The sequence below is a fragment of the Lagenorhynchus albirostris genome, chromosome 15, assembly GCF_949774975.1.
Source record: "Lagenorhynchus albirostris chromosome 15, mLagAlb1.1, whole genome shotgun sequence".
Lineage (NCBI taxonomy): Eukaryota > Metazoa > Chordata > Mammalia > Artiodactyla > Delphinidae > Lagenorhynchus > Lagenorhynchus albirostris.
The window spans coordinates 51,307,788-51,330,850 of record NC_083109.1 but is presented as its reverse complement, the minus strand read 5'-3'; the positions used below and the strand labels follow the sequence as shown (position 1 = coordinate 51,330,850).

The 23,063-nt window shown below is 40.5% G+C and overlaps 1 long non-coding RNA gene across 1 annotated transcript; it reads right to left on the bottom strand.

The window, feature by feature from the left end:
- Positions 1-3,514: 3,514 nt before the first annotated feature.
- Positions 3,515-22,916, bottom strand: LOC132505026 (uncharacterized). The gene is made up of 3 exons (XR_009535215.1): positions 22,879-22,916; positions 5,098-5,179; positions 3,515-3,574 (listed from the first exon to the last, which is right to left on the bottom strand). It is a non-coding gene; the product is annotated as an uncharacterized LOC132505026 (long non-coding RNA).
- Positions 22,917-23,063: the final 147 nt, after the last annotated feature.

The following is a 23,063-nucleotide window of genomic DNA, read 5'->3' as shown; positions in this document are numbered from 1 at the left end:
CCCAGTCTGGGAAGATCCCACATGCCGCAGAGCGGCTAGGCCCATGAGCCATGGCCGCTGAGCCTGCGCATCCGGAGCCTGTGCTCCGCAACGGGAGAGGCCACAACAGTGAGAGGTCTGCGTACCGCAAAAAAAAAAAAAAAAAAAAAAAAGATACTATCAAGAGAGTAAAAAGACTACTCACAGAATGGAACAAAATATTTGCAAGCCATATACCTATTAAGGAATTGATATCCAAAATACATAAAGAATTCCTACAACTCAATGTCAAAAAAACAAACAATGCAAGTAAAACATGAGCAAAGGACTTGAATAGATATTTCTACAAAGAAATTGGAACCCTTGTGTATTGCTGACGGGAATGTAAAATGGTGCAGCTTCTGTGGAAAACAACAGTTGGATGATGCCTCAAAAAGTTAAATAGAATGACCATATGACTCAGCAATTACACTCCTTGGTGTATACCCAAAGGAACTGAAAACAGGGACTCAAACAGATACTTGTACATGAATGTTCATAACAGAATTATTCACAACAGTCAAAAGGTAGAAACAACCCAATGTTCATCAACAGATGAATAGATAAACAAAATGTGGGGAGTATTACTCAGCCATCATAAAGAATGAAGTGAGGAAGAAGTCCAAGTGGCTATCCCATTGTCCTGGTGCCATTTGTTGAAGAGACTATTCTTTCTTCATAGAATGGTCTTGGCATCCTTGTCAAAAATCATTTGGTAATGAGATGTATGGGTTTCTAGACTCTCAATTCTATTCCATTGGTCTGTATGTCTATCTTTATGCAGGTACCACACTGTTTTGATCTCTATAGCTTGGTAGTAAGTTTGAAATCATGAAGTGTGAGTCCTCTAACTCTTTCCAAAATTGTTTTGGCATTTTGAGGCCCCTTGCAATTTCATATGAAATTTGTCTATTTCTGAGAAAAAGGCAGTTGGGATTTTAATAGAGATTGAATTGAATCTGTAGATCAATTTGGGGAGTATTGCTATCTTAATATTGTCTTCCAATCGATGAACATAGGATGTCTTTTCATCGATTTAAGACTTCTTTGATTTATTTTAGCAATGCTTTGTAGTTTTCAGTGTACAAGTATTTCATCTTAGTGGTCAGATGTATTCCTAGGTATTTTATTTTGGATGCTATTTTAAGTGGAGTGGGAATGAGGTGTGTTTTCTTCTGGCTCAACCTTACACTAAGAGTACAGGCATTTGGGATCCCAGCTCTATGGGGAGATGGTCTCCTGTGAGACGTCCCTCCTGAATGAGCCTTGACTTTTTCTTCTTTCCCTCTGTGCCTTACAAGGCTTGAAACTACATCTCAGTTCCCCCTCATATGATGCAGTTTTCATAAGAAGCAGTTTGAGGACTCCACTGACCTCTCTGGGTTCTTTCCTTCTTAAGAAAAATATCTAAGAATATGGAAATATTTTAACAATACAGTAAATAAAAAGTAGGTTACAAAGAGTTCATACAAAATGATCCTATTTTTGTTAGAAAAAGGGCAGGAAGGGTGTATGTGAGGTTTTAAACAGCACTTGTATCTGGGTGATAGAATTATGAGTAAATTTTCCTTTTATCCTATATATGGTTTTTGTTGTTGTTGTTGTTCTTTTGTTTCCTTAGCCTTATTTAGGTTTCTTTTTAAACACACACATATACATACACACATATTTGGTTAAATTGCACAAAATAGCATACATACAGGAAGGCATATGAAACACAAATGTTCAGTTTAATGAACAATTATAAAATTAAAATCTAAGTAATTACCCCTTGGATCAAGAAATAAAATATTTTTACCCAATGCTGTTTGTCTTGATGGTTCCTTACTGTCTATTTAGTTCTTTAATACTTTTAAGAACATATTTAAATATTTATCCAGCATCTGTTTTTCAGAAAGAGGGTTGGTCCAAATAACCTAGTCTGCTGTGTTACCAGAAGCAGAACAGCAATAATCTTTTTCCCAGAAATTCCCAGGAAAAAATCTAAGTGTTTCCTTGAGTCTTACTGAGTTATGTGTCTTCCCTGGACGAATCCCTATAGCAAGGGGACTGCCAAGTGCAGACTGGTGTAGACAGAGGTTACATGACTCATCCTGAGCCCAGGGTGGAGTCATCATGGGCTCAGAGTGGGAGAGGGATCAGGCCTCCAGGGAGAAATAGGCTGTGCATATATCAAAAGGGTCGATAGATGCTGTGAAGAAAAAAACCCAGAAGTCTACCACAGTTTGGAAGGGATCGTCAAACTATTGTTTGTCCTTACTTCTAGGGTGGAGGATTTGCTTAGGGGAATGGCATGAAGAGGGGAGTTTAACTTTTATTATCTTTTTATACTGTTTGAAATTTTCAGTGCAAGGAGTTCTTGTATTTATTGTAAATTTTAAGATGCTTTAAAAAATTTTTTTAATTCCAGAAAAATACATCCCTAACAGTTAACAAAGAATTCTGGGAAGTGGGATTAGGGATGGGAACTTTAACTTTTTACATTAAACACTGCATTGTGTCATGTATCATTCTGTAATAAGGAGAGAGGGAGGAAAAGAAGGCATTAAACTGTTTGAGGACAAAAAGTGAGCAAGGAAGACTCCAATGGAAATGGCAGGGAGGTAAAAATAGATGAAGATTACAGTATCACAGCATTCAAAGCAGTAGAGAATTCCAAAGAGATGGATGAAAGCATCCCTGTCACAATGAGGACAAAGAAAAGAAGATGGGAAAGAAAGCACTGGATTTGGCAATTAGCAAGGCATCTTTCCCTTCCTGATGTCTGCAAATTCTAGTCCCTTCCAATCACTCTTCCAGAGAATAACCAGATAAACCTTTTTAAGACAAATTACATTGCAGCATAACCTGTCTTCTTAAAACCCCTTCAATGGCTCCTTCTGCATGTAGAAGAAAACCCTAACACTCTAACAAGGTCTGCAAAGCTCTGCATTATGTGGCTCCTACAGACATTTCAAACCTCATCTAACTCTCTCAACTTACTTCAGCTTCCCTTGATGACTTTCAGATCCTCAAACACCTCAGGGCCTGGCTACTCGCTGTGCCCCTGCCTGGATAGCCCCTGACTCCTGAAACACACCACCCTCCTATTTCCTATGGCTTGTTCTTTATCATCATGTTTTATCTAACTTATCACCTCACCACGGAGGAATTCTGGGTTTTTTTTCTTTTAATTTTGTAATCTCATACTTATAAAAGGTAACTGAATTAGAATAATATTTTAGAATACTAGGCAAACATAAAGCACAACTTTCAAAACAGTAGTTCCCACACATTATACCACTGAGGTCCTTTAAAAGAATTGTCTTCATTGAGTGGCACTCAATGCTGAGAGAGGAGAGCTCTTTCTTTCCATGTTCTACCTTATATATTATTAGAATACCTTATAAAAACATATATTACAATTATAGGAACTTTGAAAAGTTACTCCATATTTTGAAAAATTTTATCTACCTAACTGCATTCATTCAATAAATATGTATTGAGTACCTACTGTGTGCCAGGCACAGTGTATGAACAAAACACACATAGTCTTCTGCCTTCACGGAGGTGGAACCTAGCAAGGAAAGGCAGACAGTGCACAAGAAGCAGTGAGTGGCAATGTAATTAAACATTTATCAAAATGCTATGAACATATCCAATGGGATTCTGTGAGAGAGAAAAAGGCAGAGATGGGAAACCTAAAACCTACATTCCTAAGTGCCATTTTAGCTGAAACCTTAATGATAAAAAGGAGCAACCCACAGGAAGAGCAAAACATTTTGTCAGAAGGAAGGAAAGACTCACAGATTCCGGGAATTGAAAGGTGGCAACACCACCAGTATGGGAGCCCAAGGAAGAGAGGAAGCCAGCAAGACTGGGGAAGGGTCTGGTTGACTGCCAGTGCAACGGAAGTCACTGAAGGGGCTGAATCGGGAGACTGGCCAGATCCCACAGATCTTTTAAAGATCTTTTTGGCTCCACGTAGAGACTGGATGAGAATGGGACAAGAAGACGAGGGAAGAGACCAGTTAAAAGGCTAATTCAGAAACTCTGAATGTTTCCTGTCTTTTATTAGTCAGAGACATATTATGACTGCAAACCAGGATTAATATGAGATAACCAGTGTCGCTACAGTAAATTAAAAACAAATACTTAACATTTTAACTAGCCTTGAAGCCTTGTGACATAAATATACAAGTCTCTTGTGCATTGTGTGAAATAGTAACTATACTTTGTGAACTGGTTTCCCCCAACTACCACCTTTGCAGACTGTTCAGAATTCGGAGACCCCAGATTTGGAATCAGTATTGTAAGAACTCACAGGAAAAAACTTCAAACTATACTTTATAAAAATGTCCTCTCTATCCTTCCCGCATCTTTATGTCTAACCTTCAAACTCAACACCAAAGGTTTTTTCCACACTTTCAGTGATACTCTTCAAAGTTTCACTTTTGGAAGGGATATAAACTAGTTGAAATCTATTTTTCAGAGGATATTGAATGAAGAATTCTGGCAGTGAAGTGATATCAATTGCACAGTAGTTGACAGGAGGTCTATTTCCTGGCAAACTACCAAAATGAAGACACATTACAATTGCAGAAAATAGTAATGGCATCAAGATTTCAAGGACTGTTACCAGAGTCTTTGGTTTCTAAAATAAAAACAAAAGCCGTATGTTAATCCAAAATAGAACACAAGCATTAAATGGCTACGTGGCAAATGTTCTTCCATTAAGAATGTTTTCAATCAACTTTACTTCACTAAAATATATATTATATATATAAATAAAAGAATGCGTTCATTTCTTCCAGCCTCCCTGTACAACACATGACAAAGAAAAAAACAATGAGAATTAGCTAGAAACATCTCCTTTTATTTTTTCTATAACAATGGCTAGAAATCAGTAACAATGATGCTACCTTCAATAATTAGGGCTAACAGAACTACTGTGAAAACATGGCTCATTTGCAGAAAAGGGCCCCTTTACAAGTAAAGTTCTTAATTTTTTCTTTACTCCATTATTAGAAACGAATTTAACTAAATCTTTCAGTTCCTCCCAAGGAGACTCACATTTTCCCTACAGATAACCATACCTACCTTTAAAATGAAATTCTTCCAGAGAAGAAGTTTTAAGTTCCTGAACATCGTCATTTTTCTAGCTGAAGAGGAGGGATCATCACTAGTTGGGAAACAAATGGGGCAAATATTATGCGTAACATAAAAATGTTGAATTACTCTTTCATCCTTGAAAAGCTTTCTTCTCTTAGGCTTTCAGAACATCGTTCTGGACTACTTTTCCTCCTTCCTTTCTAGCAGTTCCTTCTCTTTTTTGGTGACTCCTCCTCCCTTCCCCACCCTCTAAATATTAATGTGCTCCAGGGCTCCATCTGTGGACTCATCTCTTTTCCAGCGGCACTCACTCTGAAGGTGCTCTCACTCACTATTTTGGGTTTAAATCCATCTACATGATGACTTTTATACTTTTTTTTTTTGTGGTACGTGGGCCTCTCACTGTTGTGGCCTCTCCCGTTGCGGAGCACAGGCTCTGGACGCGCAGGCTCAGCGGCCATGGCTCACGGGCCCAGCCGCTCCGCAGCATGTGGGATCTTCCCGGACCGGGGCACGAACCCGTGTCCCCTGCATCGGCAGGCGAACTCTCAACCACTGCACCACCAGGGAAGCCCTACATGATGACTTTTAAATTTATATTTCCAGCCTTGACCTTGCCTCTAACTCTAGACCCAAATGCCCAACTGCCTGCTTGCCATCTCCACTTAACCCGTCAAAACGGGGCTACTCATATTTCTTCTAAAACAGATCATCCTACAGTCTTCCTCATCTCAATGAATGTCAGTTCCACTCTTTGAGTTACACAGGGTTACTGACTGTACTTAAAAAATATACCCAGAATTCAATCTCTTTTCACCACCCCTTCTCTTATCACCCTGGTCCAACACCACCTCATCTCTTGCCTGGATTTCTGCAAGAGCCTCCTCAGTGGTATCAATGTGTCTGCTCCTGCCACCCTGTGATCCATTCTCCCTGCAGTAGCAAGAGTGATCCTGTTCAAGTCAGGTCACACCCACTCCTTTGCTCAAAACTCTCTAATGGCTTGCATTTCGCTCCAAGAAAGAGCCTAGCCTTTATGATGAGCTACAAAGCTCTAGGGGATACACCCCGTTACCTCGCTCATCTCTTCTCACTTCATTTCCTGGTCTACTTTCCCTCCTTCTCCCGCTCCTGTATCACAGACCTAGAACAGAGAAACCACAGTTCTGCCTCAAACCTTTGCATTTGCTATTTCCTCTGCCCAGCACACACTTCCCTCATGTGTTGACATAGCTAGCTCTCCTACTTCTTTCAGATCTTTATTTAAAAGTCACTTTCTCAATGAGGCCTTTCCTGATCATCCTATATAAAATTTCAAAACCACTAAACATTTTGTATCAATCTTCCCTGTTATTTTTGCTTCTTAGCACTTTTAAACTATTTAACGTGGTATTTATTTAACATATTTATCGATTTAATATGATTTCCCTACTAGAATTCACATGCTCCATGAAGGCAGGGAATTTTTTTGTCTTTTTTTTTTTCTTCACCATTGAATCCACAGACACAAGAGTAGGGCCAGTATGTGGTAGTCATTCAGCAATACTGAATGAATGAATTAATTAATTAAAGGGTAGGCAATTTTTGTAGGCATGTGGTTGGAACAGACGTGATTGTGAGGAAAGAAAAACACTTTGGATAGCACCAAGTTACTTCCCTTTTCAGTCTTTGTTTCCCAAGTGTAACATATGCTTTAATTTTTAGATACTACCACAATGAGCTTTTCTTTTTCAGAAAAACATTTTTCCATTGAGGAAATATGCATACTTTTCCTCCAGTTAAAGTATCTCTGACATTGTGCATTAGAAATTAAAGAAACTGGGACTTCCCTGGAAGTCCAGTGGTTATGAATCCATGCTCCCAATGCAGGGGGCACAGGTTCGATCTCTGGTTGTGGAACTAAGATCTCGCACGCCGCACCACGCGGCCAAAAAAAAAAAAAGAAAGAAATTAAAGAAACAGCATTATGAATAGTACATGAAATATCACTGAATTGTACAATTTAAAATGGCTAATTATGTGTTATGTGAATTTCCCCTCGATGAACAAAAGTAGTGAATGTAGTGATACACTTATTTAGTCAGCTATTGCTGCCATAAACGTATATGGCAAACACCACACCAGAACTCAGTGGCCTACAACAACAGGCATTTATTTCCTGCTTATGGGTCTGCTGGAAAGTTGTGGCTGTACTGGCCTCCTGGGATTGCCTGGTCTTATCTTCAGGCCTGTCATGGGCTCAATTGTTTCTCCCCCACCAAATTCACATGTTGAAGTCCTAACCCTCAGTACCTCAGAATGTGACTGCATTTGGAGTTAGGGCCTTTAAAGAGGTGATTCAGTTTAAATGAGGTTGTTAGGGTGGGCCCTAATCCAATCTGACTGGTGTTCTTAGAAGAGGAGGAAATCTGGATGCACAAAGAGGAGCCAGGGATGCATGGGCACAGAGGAAAGACCATGTGAGGACACAGCAAGAAGACAGCCACCTGCAAGTCGAAGAAAAAAGTCTCAGAAGAGCGCAAACCTGCTGACACCTAGATCTTGGACTTCTAGGCTCCAAAACTGTGAGAAAATAAATTTCTGTTCTTTAAGTCACCTTATCTGTGGTATTGTGTTATAGCAGCCCTAGCAAACTAATACAGATTTGCTCTATGTGTCTCCTCAGACCAGCTTCCAGCTGGAGCATGTTGTTCTAATAGCAAGAGGCCAAGCCAAACCACACAGATATGCTGAAAGCTTCTGCTCATACAACACTTGCTAAGCATTCCACTGGCCAGAGCAAACCCCAGAGCCAAGCCCGGTATTAGCACAACAGGGAAAGAAACTCTGACTACTCTAGTGGGGGGCACTGCAGCATCACATGGTAAAGGGCACAGATGTAAAATTTCATACAAGGAAAGAGTGAAGAACCAGGAACAATATCCACCTACCAAAACATTCAGGGCTTCCCTGGTGGCGCAGTGGTTGAGAGTCTGCCTGCCGATGCAGGGGACACAGGTTCATGCCCCGGTCCGGGAAGATCCCACATGCCGCGGAGAGGCTAGGCCCGTGAGCCATGGCTGCTGAGCCTGTGCGTTTGGAGCCTGTGCTCCGCAACGGGAGAGGCCACAACAGTGAGAGGCCCGCGTACCGCAAAAAAAAAAAAAAAAAAAAGAATCCCAAAACATTCAGCATTTAATTCTTTAAAAGTCGGTGTTAGAATTTGCCAACCCTAACCCTCACCATGTAGATGAGGAAGTATTTTGGCTCATTACTGGTGCAACACAAATAAAAAGTAACAGCCAGGGACAATGAGAATACACGGTTTTCTCCAACCACATTTACAGTTCAATGGACAGGAAAAAAATAAGAGCAGGTAGAGGTTTTCATATCTTTTTAAAGTTTGTGATAATACAGGTAGACTGTTTCTTTTAAAAGAACGTTTATTGGGCTTCCCTGGTGGCGCAGTGGTTAAGAATCCACCTGTCAATTCAGGGGACACAGGTTCGAGCCCTGGTCCAGGAAGATCCCACATGCCACGGAGCAACTAAGCCTGTGCGCCACAACTACTGAGCCTGTGCTCTAGAGCCCATGTGCCACAACTACTGAAGCCCGCACACCTAGAGCCCATGCTCCGCAACAAACAGAAGTCACCGCAATGAGAAGCCCGCACACTGCCACGAAGAGTAGCCCTCGCTCGCTGCAACTAGATGCAACTAGAGAAAGCCTGCACGCAGCAACGAAGACCCAACACAGCCATAAATAAATTAATTTTTTTTAAAAGTTTATTTAGATGCTTGTAATGTACAATAACTGGCAATTATGCATTAAAGCAATTATGTTTTGAAGGCACTGTGTCTGAGCAAAATGATATCATAAAAAGACCAGTAATGGAGCTCATTTTCATGGAACCCAGCAGTGGAAAATAAGCCTAGTAAAGGAAAATAATATATACAAAGGAAAACATTATAGCACAAGTAAAGTGAGAATCAAAAGAGATGCACTTAAGGATAAGCAAACTTAAGGACAAATGAAACAGAATAAAAGTCTAGCAAGACCTCACAGGTATAAGGTCACTTGATTTATAACAAAGCTGACACTGCAGAACACAGGGAAACAGTCTTCAACAAATGGCTCAGAGTCAATTGGCTGTCCACATGGAAAACAATGTATATTGACTCCTGCCTCCACCGCACACAGAACAGCACTTCAGGGGAAATAGAGATCGCAATGTGAAAGGTAAAACAATGAAGTTTTTAAGGAAAAAAAAATAGAACATATTCATGACCTTGAAGTAGGTAAACCTACTTCATTGGGTTAGCTGCAAACCACTAAATATAAAGAAAAAACGCTAAATGGAATTATATCAAAGTTAAGTATCTTTGTTCCATGAAAGACATCTACAACATCTATAATACATACATCTGACAAACAACTGGTATACAGAATATTTAAAGAGCTCCTATAAGTCACTAAGAAAAAGACAGACATCCCAGTAGAAAAATAGGCAAGAGATTTGAACAGATGACTTCCAAAATAGAATACCAAATGGCTAATAAACATGAAAAAGTGTTCAACCTATCTGGTCATCAGGGAAATGCATTTTAAAACCAAGAGCTGACACTGAGATGGAGATTTCTGCACAGGAAGTTTACTGGAGAGCACTCTCAAAATCAGTGCTTTGGAGAGTAAAGGAAGCAGGCCTGGGCAGAGAGAAGCCAGGCTGCAATGCAGTCAGAATAAAGGCCTCAGTCATTTCTGCAGGATCACAACATCACAACCAAACACAAACTATGATGAATTATCAGCCTCAAGCTCAATTATGAGGACAGGATTCAAACAGGCCCCAGATAAGTAGGAAGGGGATTAAGGAAAGTCCATTTATGCTATATTTGGGAAAACAGATGACTGAGATAGAAAAAGAAAAAATGGGCTTAAAATAAGCAACACAGCAACTATTCAGAATTTCTACAAGAACATATTACTACCCTTTGACCCACCAATCCCACTTCTAGGAATCTACTCTACAGACATACTTGCACAAGTATGAAATGACATATGTACAAGGTTATTCATTGCAGCAGTGTTCATGACAGCAAAGAATTGTAAACAGCCCAGTATTCATCAATAGGGGATTAGTTATAAAAACTATTATTTATCTAACAATGAAGTAATGTGCAATCTTGAAAAAAAAGGAAGAGCTCTATGTACTAGCAGAAATCTGGGATCTGCAAGATATATGTGAGAAAATATATTTTCTTATTTATAATAAATGTGAGAAAATATATGAGAAAAAGAATAGACACAAAAAAATAGAAATAAGATTATAGATAGAAAAGATTAAAAGATATGCAAGATGCAGATAATTAATATTCCTGAAATAGAGAATGCTGTGTTGGTCTTCTTGGGCTGCCATAACAAATACCATAGACTCGATGGCTTAAACAACAGAAATTTATTTTCTTACAGTTCTGGGGGCTAGAAGACTGAGATCAGGGTGCCAGCATAATCAGGTCCCAGTGAGAGCTTACTTCTTGGCTTACAGATGGCCACCTTCTCACCGTGTCCACCCATGATGGAGAAAGACTTCCCTCTCTTTTCCTCTTCTTATAGGACCAGTCCTATCAGATTAGGGCCCTACTCTTATGGCCTCATTTAACCTCAATTACCTAAAAACTCTATCTCCAGATGAGTCCCATTGGGAGTTCGGGCTTCAACATATGAATTTTAGGGGAATACAATTCAATCCATGGCAAATGGCATAATTAGAACAGAAATATATATATATATTTAAATACGTGTGTATTAGGAGAAAATGTGTCAAATGAAGGAATAGCTAAATCAGAAAAAAAAAAGTGTTTTAAAGATCCTCATGTTCCAATAAAAACCTAAATAGAACTGTAAAAATAGAGACCATCCTGGTGAATCACTGAACTTCAAGGATAAAGAAAGACTCCTACAAGCATCCAGGCAAAAAAAAACCCCCAAAATACCAACTCAAATCACTGACCAGAAGGGAGAAAATCAGTCCACCCTCTCTCAGTCCTCTCCCCAGAGACTGTCAGCAGACAGTACAGGAATATCCTCAGAGGATGGAGGCAAAAGAGTACAATTCTGGGGCTTCCCTGGTGGTGCAGTGGTTGAGAGTCCGCCTGCCGATGCAGGGGACGCGGGTTCGTGCCCCGGTCCAGGAGGATCCCACATGCCGCCGAGCGGCTGGGCCCGTGAGCCATGGCCGCTGAGCCTGTGCGTCCGGAGCCTGTGCTCCGCAATGGGAAAGGACACAGCAGTGAGAGGCCCGCGTACCGCAAAAAATATAAATAAATAAAAATTAAAAGAGTACAATTCTAAGATGTTATAATCAACTAAGTTAACAGGCAGACATTTTCAAGCTCGCAAACATCGATGGACCCATAAACACCCTTGAAAAAAATTGAGGATGAAATGCAATCAGTGCTCAAATGATTCCAAATAACTCAGAAATGGGGCAGCTTTCACAAGAAAGTACTTGTAGTGGGCACTGAATTTAATGCGCATCTCAAACTTGAAGTGTCCACAAAGGTACTCTTGATTTTATCCTCTCTGCCTTTTCTACTATCCACCTCAGTAAATGGTAAGTCTATACCAGCTGCTTAAGCCAAAAATTTAGGTTTTAACCTTAATCTCTTTCCCTCACCTCTCATATCAAATCCATCAGTAAGTCCTGATGGTTCTGTCTCTGAAAGATATCTCAATGTCATCCACTTCTTTTCTTGTTTCAGTTACAAGTATCAGAAGTCCAATTCAACCTAGCTTAAGCACCCGCCCTCCCCCCGAAAAGGATTCATTACTCACATTACTTTCCAGTCCAAAGTGGAATAAACTACAGAACACAGCTGAATCCAAGTATTCAAATAATGTAATCAAAGTTTGTCTCTCTCTCTCTCTTCATTCTACTTTCCTTTGTGTATCTTCTTGTCAGGCAGTCTCTAAATACATGGTGGGGTGGGGGGCGGAGATGGCCCCCAGGAGCTCTAGGCTTATATCAAAATCCCAGAGAGAAGAGTGTCTCCTTCCTGGTAGTTCCTAGGAGGACGCTTATTGGGTTAGCTTGGGTCCCAGCAGAGTGGCAGGTGGAAGGAGGGTATGGAAAATGGGGGAGAAGAGGTCAGCACCTCCTGAACTATATGGAATAGTTACCCCACACACACATACACACACCAAAGAAGGTTTCTATTACCAGCAGAAATGGGGTGTGTGTGCACAAAGCATACCTCCTTTGCTCTCCACAAAACAGAAATCCTTCCTACATACAAAATTTCCAAACTTCTCAGCCTAATATAATAAACCAACTATGTGCAACATAAAACACACTTGCTCCCTCTTCAAAAGATCTGCTAGGTTTTGTGCAGTTTCTGTATCCAAGATCAAGGCTAGGCTGTCTGGGCAATGCGCATTTCTCTGGTCCTGGTCTACATGTGACTCCCTGGGCTATGGTAGTTTGGGCTAAAAGACCCAAGTCATCCAACATACACTGAAAGAGGGAAAACTGGTTGTATTTGCCATACTTCATGGCCTTTCGTAAGTAGGGAATAGGAGGCAATTTCCCTTCTGAGCAGCTGCAGAACCTTAGTAGCCCACTTCTTACTGGTGTGATTTTGAGAAACACCTAGAGACTAACTTAGGGGTTGAACAATCACAGAATTTTGCTTATTAAACATTCCCCCCATGCCCCAGAAATAAAACTCCAGTAAAATATCAGTCAGTTGCCAGTCAATTTACATTATGTTGGCTCCTTAAGCTAGGAACTAAAACCAGATACTCTGTCCAACCACAGGACTTGAGTTTGGATGGCAGCCATGGAGTTCTGTCTCTTTCTACAGATAAGGTCTCTCAGGTTCTCAGTTTACTACTTCTAGAAGACTTGACCCCTGACTCCAAAAGGACTGAGATATTGATGTGGTTCACTGAAATTAGCTTAGTGGAGTTCTTGTTGAAAATACTTTCTAAATGAAAATTCATCATTGCTGGTGTAATTCTGACTTAAAGTGGGCATTCAAATCATCTTTGGGGTCAAAACGTCCACCATATGAAAAAGGGGTCAATATAAGTGGGTCAGAAAAGTTCATACACATCCATGGACTATTCATGAAGACAGAGTTGTGTCAACCATAAAGAAAATGTCAGATTCTAAAAAGTTGAATAATGCTGACCATATTCCTAGACCAAAATGCACTGAAAGTAAATATTAATAAAATAAAAGTACTAAGCACAGGAAAAACAAACAAAAAAACAAAAAAAAAAACACTGCAAACCTTTGAAAATTAAAAACTCTCTCCTAAACCACAAAACACTACATAGACCAGGAAAATGAGACTCTATAGGCCATAGACTGGCAGAAAACATTTACAGAAGACATATGTCATAAAGGATTGTTATCCAAAATATAAAAAGAACTCATATAACTCAATAGTAAGAAAATGAACAATCAGATTTAAAAAATGAAAAAAAATTTAATGAGCAAAAGACCTGAACTAAGGAAATGACAAATAAGTACATAAAAAGAGGCTCAACATCATTCATCATAGTGAATTGCAAATTAAAACAACAATGAGATACCACTACACACCTATTAGAAGGGCCAAAATCCAAAATACTGACAATATCAAATGCTGGCTAGGACATGGAACAACAGGAAGTCTCATTCATTAATGGTAGGAATACAAGATGGAACAGCCACTTTGGAAGACAGTTTTGCAGTTTCCTACAAAAGTACACATATTCTTACCATACAATTCAGCAAATGTGCTCCTTGGCATTTACCCAAATGAGATGAAAAACTATGTCCATACAAAAATCGGCACACAGATGTTTATAGCAATTTTACTCACAATTGCCCAAACTTGGAAACAACCAAGATGTTCTTCAGTAGGTGAATGGAAAACAACCTGTGGTACACATAGACAATGAAATATTATTCAGTGCTAAAAAAAATGAACTATCAACCATGAAAGACATGGAGAAAACTTAAATGCATATTACTAAGTGAGAGAAGCCAATCTGAAAAGCCTACACACTGTAAGATTTCAATGATATGACATTCTGGAAAAGGCAAAACTATGGAGACAGTGAAAGGATCAGTGGTTGCCTGGGGTTGTTGGGGAGGGAGGGATGAATTGGTGACCCACAGAGGATTTTTAGGGCAGTGAAATTATTGTGTATGATACTATAATGGTGGATACATGTCATTATACATTTGTCAAGACCCATAGAATGTACAACACCAAGAGTGAACCCTACTGTAAACTATGGACTTTGGGGAATAATGATGTTTATAATGGAAGAGGCTGTGTCTGTAAGGGGACAAGGAGTATATGGAAAATCTCTGTATCTTCCTCTAAATCTTGCTGTGAACCTAAAACTGCTCTAAAAAATAAACTCTATTTAAAAAACTATACCGATGCAAAATTGTATCAACAGGAAAATTCATAATCCTAAACCCCTTCACTATTAAATTAGAAAATTTTAAAAGTCATACAAATTAAATTAAAAATCAATTAATTGGGAATGTGTGTAATTTTTTATTACACGGACCATACAGTTCCTTAAACTGATTCAAGGAACTAGGTCTGTGCAGTTACACAGCTGCAAGAGCTTCTTATAGGTCATTAACATCTTTATCACCCACTGTTAGGGATACTAAGGATGTGTATGATGCTTTAGCTTAATGAAAGTGTTGTTGATGAGAGGAAAGAAAGGCAGTCCTTCTTAAACAAAATATAGATGTAATCAAATGTTCCGTTTATGTAGTTATAACTTGAAAGGTATTTTTAAAATATGATAGTTGAGATTCTGGCAAGAAGAGGATCACTGTTATAGTACGTATGACTATCTCTAGTGTATAACAACCCTTTCCAATTGAAAGAATTGTTTATGTAATGTGTTTTCTTAATTCTAAATTTCTTAGAAACACAAGATATTGTTTCATAGCAGAGAGTTTAAATTTAAAAAGAGAAAAGAAGGATTGACAGTTGGGAAATAAAACCCCTAAAATAAATAATCCACTAGCACACCAAGTCAACACAAAAAGGGAGCCAACACACTGACATATTAATTAAGAATAAAAAAGGGAGTTAAGATTTATCCTTCTAAACTATTCCAAAAAGTTGCAAAGGAAGGAATGCTTCCAAACTCATTCTATGAGGCCAGCATCACCCTGATAACAAAACCAGACAAAAATATCACACAAAAAAAGTAAATTACAGGCCAATATCACTGGTGAACATAGATGCAAAAATTCTCAACAAAATATTAGCAAACCAAATTCAACAACACATTAAAAGGATCATACACCATGATCAGGTGGGATATATCCCAAGGATGCAAAGGTGGCTCAATATCCACATATCAATCCATATGATATACCACATTAACATACTGAAGAATAAAAACCATATGATTTCTCAATAGATGCAAAAAAAAGCTTTTAACAAAATTTAACATCAATTTATGATAAAAACTCTCCACAAAGTGGGTATAGAGGGACCATTCCACAACCTAATAGGGCCATATATGATAAGCCCACAGCTAACATAATACTCAACAGTGAAAAGCTGAAAGCATTTCCTCTAAGATCAGGAATAAGACAAGGATGTCCACTCTTGCCACTTTCATTCAACGTAGTATTGAAAGTCCTAGCCATAGCAATCAGACAAGAAAAAGAAATGAAAGGAATCCAAATTGGAAAGGAAGACGAAATAGGCAAACTACCTGAAAAAGAATTCAGAGTAATGATAGTAAAGATGATCCAAAATCTCGGAAACAGAATGGAGAAAATACAAGAATCATTTAACAAGGATCTAGAAGAACTAAAGAGCAAACAAACAGTGATGAACAACACAATTACTGAAATTAAAAATACTCTAGAAGGAATCAATAGCAGAATAACTGAGGCAGAAGAACGGATAAGTGAGCTGGAAGATAAAACGGTGGGAATAACTGCCAGGGAGCAGAATAAAGAAAAAAGAATGAAAAGAATTGAGGACAGTCTCAGAGACCTCTGGGACAACATTAAACACAACACCTTTTTTTTTTTTTTTTTTTTTTGCGTTATGCAGGCCTCTCACCGTTGTGGCCTCTCCCATTGCGGAGCACAGGCTCCAGACGTGCAAGCTCAGTGGCCATGGCTCACGGGCCCAGCCACTCCACAGCACGTTGGATCCTCCCGGACCAGGCACAAACCCACGTCCCCCCCCCGCATCGGCAGGCGGACTCTCAACCACTGCGCCACCAGGGAAGCCCAACATCATTTGAATTATAGGAGTCCCAGAAGAAGAAGGGAAAAAGAAAGGGTCTGAGAAAATATTTGAAGAGATTATAGTTGAAAACTTCCCTAACATGGGAAAGGAAATACTTAATCAAGTCCAGGAAGCACAGAGAGTACCATACAGGATAAACCCAAAGAGAAACACGCCGAGACACATATTAATCAAACTATCAAAAATTAAATACAAAGAAAAAATATTAAAAGCAGCAAGGGAAAAGCAACAAATAACATACAAGGGAATCTCCATAAGGTTAACAGCTGATCTTCAGCAGAAACTCTGCAAGCCAGAAGGGGGTGGCAGGACATATTTAAAGTGATGAAAGGGAAAAACCTACAACCAAGATTACTCTACGGAGCAAGGATCTCATTCAGATTCAATGGAGAAATTAAAACCTTTACAGATAAGCAAAAGTTAAGAGAATTCAGCACCACCAAACCAGCTTTACAACAAATGCTAAAGGAACTTCTCTAGGCAGGAAACACAAGAGAAGGAAAAGACCTACAATAACAAGCTCAAAACAATTAAGAAAATGGTAATAGGAACATACATATCGATAACTACCTTCAATGTAAATGGATTAAATGCTCCCACCAAAAGACACAGACTGGCTGAATGGATACAAAAACAAGACCCATACCTATGCTGTCTACAAGAGACCCACTTCAGACCTAGGGACACATACAGACGGAAAGTGAGGGGGTGGAAAAAGATATTCCATGCAAATGGAAATCAAAAGAAAGCTGGAGTAGCAATTCTCATACCAGACAAAATGGACTTTAAAATAAAGACTATTACAAGAGACAAAGAAGGACACTACATAATGATCAAGGGATCAATTCAAAGAAGATATAACAATTGTAAATATTTATGCGCCCAACATAGGAGCATCTCAATACATAAGGCAAATGCTAACAGCCATAAAAGGGGAAATCGATAGTAACACAATAATAGTAGGGGACTTTAACATCCCACTTTCACCAATGGACAGATCATCCAAAATGAAAATAAATAAGGAAACACAACCTTTAAATGACACATTAAACGAGATGGACTTAATTGATATTTATAGGGCATTCCATCCAAAAACAACAGAATACACATTCTTCTCAAGTACTCAAGGAACATTCTCCAGGATAGAGTGTATCTTGGGTCATAAATCAAGCCTTGGTAAATTTAAGAAAATTGAAATCGTATCAAGTATCTTTTCTGACCACAATGCTATGAGACTAGATATGAATTACAGGAAAAAAGCTGTAAAAAATACAAACACATGGAGGCTAAACAATACACTAGTAGATAACCAAGAGATCACTGAAGAAATCAAAGAGGAAATCAAAAAATACCTAGAAACAAATCACAATGAAAACACGATGACCCAAAACCTATGGGATGCAGCAAAAGCAGTTCTAAGAGGGAAGTTTATAGCAATACAATCCTACCTCAAGAAACAAGAAACATCTCAAATAAACAACCTAACCTTACACCTAAAGCAATTAGAGAAAGAAGAACAAAAAAATCCCCAAAGTTAGCATAAGGAAAGAAATCATAAAGATCAGATCAGAAATCAATGAAAAAGAAATGAAGGAAACAATAGCAAAGATCAATAAAACTAAAAGCTGGTTCTTTGAGAAGATAAACAAAATTGATAAACCATTAGCCAGACTCATCAAGAAAAAAAGGGAGAAGACTCAAATCAACAGAATTAGAAATGAAAAAGGAAACGTCACAACTGACACTGCAGAAATACAAAGGATCATGACAGATTACTACAAGCAACTATATGCCAATAAAACGAACAATCTGGAAGAAATGGACAAATTCTTAGAAAAGCACAACCTTCTGAGACTGAACCAGGAAGCAATAGAAAATATAAACAGACCAATCACAAGCACTGAAACTGTGATTAAAACTCTTCCAACAGGGCTTCCCTGGTGGCGCAGTGGTTGAGTCCCCCTGCTGATGCAGGGGACACGGGTTCGTGCCCTGGTCCGGGAAGATCCCACATGCCGCGGAGCAACTAGGCCTGTGAGCCATGGCCACTGGGTCTGTGCATCCGGAGCCTGTGCTCCGCAACGGGAGAGGCCACAACAGTGAGAGGCCCGCGTACCACCAAAAAAAAAAAAAAAAAAAAAAAAATCTTCCAACAAACAAAAGCCCAGGACCAGATGGCTTCACAGGCGAATTCTATCAAACATTTAGAGAAGAGCTAACACCTATCCTTCTCAAACTCTTCCAAAATATAGCAGAGGGAGGAACACTCCCAAACTCATTCTAAAAGGCCACCATCACCCTGATACTAAAACCAGATGAAGATGTCACAAAAAAAGAAAACTACAGCCCAATATCTCTGATAAACATAGATGTAAAAATCCTCAACAAAATACTAGGAAACAGAATCCAACAGCACATTAAAAGGATCATACACCATGATCAAGTGGGGTTTATTCCAGGAATGCAAGGATTCTTCAATATACACAAATTAATCAATGTGATACACCATATTAACAAATTGAAGGATAAAAACCATATGATCATCTCAATAGATGCAGAAAAAGCTTTTGACAAAATTCAACTCCCATTTATGATAAAAAACTCTCCAGAAAGTGGGCATAGAGGGAACCTACCTCAACATAATAAAGGCCATATATGACAAACCCACAGCCAACATTGTTCTTAATGGTGAAAAACTGAAACAATTTCCACTATGATCAGGAACAAGACAAGGTTGCCCACTCTCACCACTCTTATTCAACATAGTTTTGGAAGTTTTAGCCACAGAAATCAGAGAAGAAAAAGAAGTAAAAGGAATCCAAATCAGGAAAGAAGTAAAACTGTCACTGTTTGCAGATGACATGACATTATACATAGAGAATCCTAAAGATGCTACCAGAAAACTACTAGAGCTAATCAATGAATTTGGTAGAGTAGCAGGATACAAAATTAATGCATAGAAATCTCTTGCATTCCTATACACTAATGGTGAAAAATCTGAAAGAGAAATTAAGGAAACACTCCCATTTACCACTGCAACAAAAAGAATAAAATACCTAGGCATAAACCTACCCAAGGAGACAAAAGACCTGTATGCAGAAAACTATAAGACACTGATGAAAGAAATTAAAGATGATACAAACAGATGGAGAAATATACCATGGATTTATATGTTTTGATACATCGAATACTCACAACAATCCTATGAAGTGGGTACTATACAATCCCCATTTTACACAAGGAAACCAAGGCACAGAAAGTTAAGACATTAAGATCTGGGATTCAATTTGAGGCTGTGTGGCCAGAGTCCATAACCAGTTTTAACCACTGCAATATAATGCCTCTTAATCACTGAATGAAGGAGTATGTGTACAGCCCTTAGTTTAGAAGGCATCCCCCAATTATAACATAGTCCTATGGAAGCAACTGGAAAAGCCCCATTCTAAAATTCTGCATTGGGGACTTCCCTGGTGGTGCAGTGGGTAAGACTCTGTGCTCCCAATGCAGGAGGCCCGGGTTCGATCCCTGGTAGGGGAACTAGATCCCACACGCATGAAACAACTCAGAGTTTGCATGCTGCAACTAAGGAGGCCGCCTGCCACAACTAAGATCCAGAGCAACCAAGTAATTAAATTAAATTAAATTAATTCTGCATTGAATATCAGTAACTACCATACAAAAAAAATACATATATAAGCATATGTAGGTATAGCTAGATAGTATTTGTGCCTCTCAAAAGAAACAGGTGCTAAAATATTGGTTTCATTTTAAAAATGCATATAGTATATATAGGTATATTATTATGTATGTCGGCCAACTATTATAATGACTAAGTTTACTGCCTTTTGTAAAGCCATAACATTTGTTTATGAGTGACACCATCGACTTTAACATTTGCCATCAATCTTTGAGAAATGTCTGAGCCATGTGAATCCCAATAAGTATACCATGTAATTTCTATGCATATATTCATGGTATATAAATGTGAGTAATTCACGTACCAGAGAACATTAAAGAGCTCACAAACCTGAACACCTGGGTTCCGGTCTCATCTCTACTGTGTACTTTGAACAAAATTATGACCATTATGTGGGCCTCCCGATGGAAGGAGAAGACTAGATGGAGCATCTAGGTTTGTTCTGTTTTTTTCAGTAGTGGGCCTTGAGCAGAACATTGGTGGATTTTTCAGTGATTGTTGAAAAGCATCAGAAGAAGATTTTTCAGTTGATTGTTGAAAAGCATCCAGCCCACTGTGGGCAGTTGTTTTTGAACAGGAGTCTAGAGCCTGGAATCTTTGCATGTGACCATCTGCCTTTGCCAGTGACCTTCACACCCTCCCGTTCATGATTATGATAATTGATAATAATTACAATAGCAGGCACCCTAACATGATTAAGAACAAAGATATAGAATTCTTTGCAGTTGTTTTTTTTTTCTTAATAAATTTATTTATTTATTTATTTTTGGCTGTGTTGGGTCTTTGTTGCTGCACACGGGCTTTCTCTAGTTGCGGCGAGCGGGGCCCACTCTGTTACAGTGCGCAGGCTTCTCATTGTGGTGGCTTCTCTTGCTGCAGAGCATGGGCTCTAGGCGCTCAAGCTTCAACAGTTGTGGCACGTGGGCTCAGTAGTTGTGCCTCCCAGGCTCTAGAGCACAGGCTCAGTAGTTGTGGCACACGGGCTTAGTTGCTCCGCAGCATGTGGGATCTTCCTGGACCAGGGCTCGAACCCGTGTCCCCTGCATTGGCAGGCGGATTCTTAACCATTGCGCCACCAGGGAAGTCCCCAGATGTCTGTCTTGATCTGCATGGTCATTCTTTTTCCTGTGCCCCTACCCTCACTTTCCATATAAGGGAAATTCTGAGTCAGCCAGTTCTGTTTCTGGATTTGGTTATGCAAAACTGGGATCAGGTTTAGAAGGGGTTTGAAAAAAAATTGCAAGGTGTAACCAATGTAAGTTAGAAATGGAAAGGATGGGTTCCTGAAATTAAAAAAGATTAAGAGAAGCAGGGTGAAGAGAAGGACGAGTCAGCCAGGTTCACAGAGTTTTTCCCAGCACTTTTGTTGGGAGGGAAGGGGTGCAGTCTGTGAGGAATAATGGGGAGAGACGGTTTTTAAGATGTTTGTCACATACTAATAATCCACTCTTCTACCTATCCAGTAATTGCCTTCAATTTTTTTTTCTGAATCCTCATTACAGAGACCAGACTATATAAGTCTCTAGTTATATTTCCATTATACTACCATTTATTTGGCATTTATGTGCCAGGTATTGCGATAAGCACTTATGTTTTTTTCTCATTTCACTTTGAAATACTAATTACCTTTGAGTTTGGTATTATTTTAATTTCAGGGATAGGAAATTGAGGTTCAGGAAGTTTAAATGCCATGCCTGCACTAGTTAGGGGATAGGGTCAAGATTTGAAGCCAGGTCTTTGTGACCCTTTCATTCAACAAATATCTATCAAATGCCTCCTCTGTGCCAGACATGCTAGGACCCTGGGATGTAGCCATGAACTAGACAAAGTCCCTTTACTCATGGAGCCCATCTTCTGGTGAGAGACAGAAAAAAATAAACAAACAAGTAAATAACACTACTTCAGATAATAAAAGATGTTAAGTAAACAAATGGAGCACTGAGACACTCTTATCACTAATCCATAAACAGTCTTGGGGGGCAGAGGTCTGCCTCCCGAATTGGGTCATTACTTTACGATTCAGTCAGTCTTGTCCTCATTCCAGAGGCGCGCTTGGAGCGGGGGCGGGGCCTGGCTGGTCAGCAGGCGGTGTCCTGGGACGGCGACCTCAACCAGGAGCCGCCACCTCAACCAGGAGCCGCCAGAGGCTGGGCAGAGGGAAGCAGGGCAGTTGGGCAGCCAGCCGGCAGGTGCACGTCGGGCCGCGGGAGGATCCTCGGAAATGATGGGCCGCTGGCGGCGCTCACGACCTGGGCAGTCGGGAGCCGAGGGGCCAGCCCGCGTGGACTGTTAGCCACGCGCCGCCCACGCCTCGAGACCCTCCGCCCCCGGTGATCCCTGTCGGGCCTCGGGACCCTCCCGTCCAAGGTGACCCCCAACCCAGCCTCACAACTCTCCCTGCTTCAGGGGACCCCGACCCGACCCGACCCGTGACCCTCCTGAGGTAACCCTGACCCTGACTCTCGACCCTCCTGCCTGAGGTGACCCCGAGGCCTCCCTGCCCCTCTGAACTGCGCCCCAGGACCGCGGCCACACTCAGGGACGCTGGGCCGTCCTGCCCACCCCAGGGTCGTTTTCTAGAAATTTCCTAGGAAGGTCCACCCCCAGGGCCTCTTCCGCCCAGCAGCGTTCGTGCCAGGCCTGAGGCAGCAAAGCGCCCTCCCTCCGTGAGGTGTACGGCGCCCAACAGAAAGACAGTGCTGGAGGGCAAATGGAGGATGGCCAGGGAAGGCAGAGGTTCGGGCGAAGACTACTTCAGCCGCCTGTAAGTCCCTACGGACCACGCGATTCTCCTACCGGATCCAGCCCTCGCCCAGACTCCCGCGTGTCGCCCCTCCTGCCGGCCTTGTAGCGGGCGCGCTGAGCCCTATGCACGCGCGATCAGGGGCGGGGCGTCCCGGGGCGGGGCTGGCACCCGCAGGGCGGCACACTGCGCATGCGCGGGCCGGCCGAGGGGCGTCTCCTGCAGGACCCCGAGCGGC